General features: G+C 42.0%; 1 pseudogene; it reads left to right on the top strand.

The window, feature by feature from the left end:
* On the top strand, positions 1 to 643 carry LOC111725817 (annotated as a pseudogene).
* Positions 644 to 2,483: the final 1,840 nt, after the last annotated feature.

Raw genomic sequence — 2,483 nt, forward strand, 5'->3', positions numbered from 1 at the left:
CATGGCTGCGCCCGGTGCCCGCTGAGGAAAAGGAGGTGACTCTGTCCGAGACCGTCTTAGCGATGGTGTTTCAGTCGCAATTCTGCAAGTTGTTGTCGATTTGCAGGAACCCCGAGTATAGGTTGGCAGCCCTCTCAACCAGTTCCAAGCCGACAGTGAAACCTGAAGTGGACCCTCAGGAGAATGAAGCTGTTGCCCCAGAGTTCACCAAACGGAACCCCTGGAATCTGGAGCTCTTAGGTGTAGCCAGGAAAGAACGGGGTTGGAGAACAGTGTGGCCCTCTCGTGAGTTCTGGCACAGATAATACGACTAAAGAATGCCATAACAGAAGGTGGTGTGGTTCTACAGGAACCTCGGAGAATCTATGAATAAATTAGAAGCATTGTTTTGAATGTGATGAAACTTAGCAGCTGTGATAGCCACCAAAAGAGCATCCAGAAGACAACCAACTTGGCAGGTTATAGCAACATCACAGTGGGACATTTATAGTTAAAATCATAACCCCTTCCCCTTGTGTGTATGTATATTTTTTTTAAATCAAGGTTTAAATTCTTCCTCTCTTTTGGACATGAGAGAATCATCTGTGAAAAGCAGTAACAAATTATAATAAGTTCCAAAATAAAGGTTTATTATGAACTCTTAAAAAAAAAAGATACTTTTAGCGAAGTTACCTATAATGTTACCCAAAGATTCAAGGACTATTTTAAAAAATGAATTTGTCTATATTCTACTGCTTGAGTCTTCCAAATATATAGAAAATATTTTGGACAACTATAAGCCAGTTAATTTACTTGATCAACAAATCGTTCATCAGCAATATGCTTTAATTATTGCTGATTTTTCTGCTGAGATAAAATACTGTATTTATTTTACGAATAAATAGTGAAAACATTTATGGCATAGTATTGATGCTTACTTTTCTATAACTTTACTATTATTTTTTTAGAGATAGGGTCTTGCTCACCTTCTAGATACTTTATCAATCTTTAATACAATTGTGAATGCGCCTGGGCTATTGCTTAGAGTGGTTTAAATTTCTAAATAGAAAAAAGAAGAGATGAAAGAACATGAGATGAAAGATGTTTTAATGTAAAAAGGGTCTCACTCTATTGCCTTAGCTAGAGTGAAGCAATGTCATCCTACCTCACAGCAACCTCAGACTCATGGGCTGAAGTGATCCTCCTGCCTTACCCTTCCAAGTAGCTGGGACTATGGGCACTTGCCACCACACCCAGCTGATCTTTCTTTCCTTCCTTCCTTCCTTCCTTCCTTCCTTCCTTCCTTCCTTCCTTCTTTCTTTTGAGACAGGGTCTCACTATGTTGCTTAGGCTGATCTTGAACTCCTGACCTTAAGCAATCCTCCTGCCTTGACTTCCCAAAATGCTGGGATTACAGGTGTGAGACACAGTGCCTGGCCAAAACCTTTTTTTTAAATGGAGAATTGAATGTGTTGAGTTGAATAAATACTAAGTATTAAATGGTTTATAGTAGGTATCTGATCAAATGTGTGGAATCAAGGCGGCACACACAAGATGAAGAATGGCTTCTTATTGTGGAAACAGGTAACAATTCACATTGCATGTGACATTTCAAATTGGTCTTAATGGAGGAGAAAAATTTGAGCGGTAAGTAGGGGAGAAGGGTGTTTTAGGAGGAAACCCAGAAGAGAGAGGAGAAAATGCCTGGAGAAGGTATGGCAGGAGATGAGAAGAGAGATGGAACAGAAAGGTGTGTCTTAGTTCCTCTGTGTTGCTAAAAAGCAATGACTTGTGGGCTGCGTAATTCAGCAAGAAGATAGGTTTATGTGACTCACAGTTCTGCAGCCTGTGGAGGAAGCATGGTGCCAGCCTTTGCTTCTGGTGAGGGCTTCAGGCCGTCTCCACTCGTAATGGAAGGAGAAGGGGAGCCTTTCTACTCAGCTCACATGGCAAGAGAGGAAGCAAGAGAGAGGGGAAGAGGTGCAAGGATCTTTTCTTTTGGGGGGCGGTTTTTGGCCAAAACCGGGTTTGAACCTACCACCTCCAATATATGGGGCCAGCACCCTACTCCTTTGAGCCACAGGCACTGCCCACAAGGATCTTTTTAAAAACTGGCTCTCAGAGGAGCTAATAGTGTGAGAACTCACTCATTACCATGAGGATGGCACCCAGCCCCAAGCCCCATTCTTGAGGAGTCCACCCTTAGGACCCGAATACCTCCCACTGTGTGCCTCCTCCAACATCAGGGGCCAAATTTCACCAAGAGGTTTGGAGAGTCAAATATCCAAACTACAGCAAGGTGCAATGGTGAGAGGCCTGCACTCATTTCCTAGGGCTGGTAAAGCAAATTACTGCAAGCTTGGAGAGGCGAAACAAGAGAAATTTATTCTCTGACAGTTCTAGAGGGCAGAACTATGGAAAACTGATTCCTTTTTTCTTTCTTTCTTTCTTTCTTTCTTTCTTTCTTTCTTTCTTTCTTTCTTTCTTTCTTTCTTTCTTTCTTT

The sequence above is a fragment of the Otolemur garnettii genome, unplaced genomic scaffold (genome assembly GCF_000181295.1).
Source record: "Otolemur garnettii isolate 467f Iridium unplaced genomic scaffold, OtoGar3 scaffold00048, whole genome shotgun sequence".
Lineage (NCBI taxonomy): Eukaryota > Metazoa > Chordata > Mammalia > Primates > Galagidae > Otolemur > Otolemur garnettii.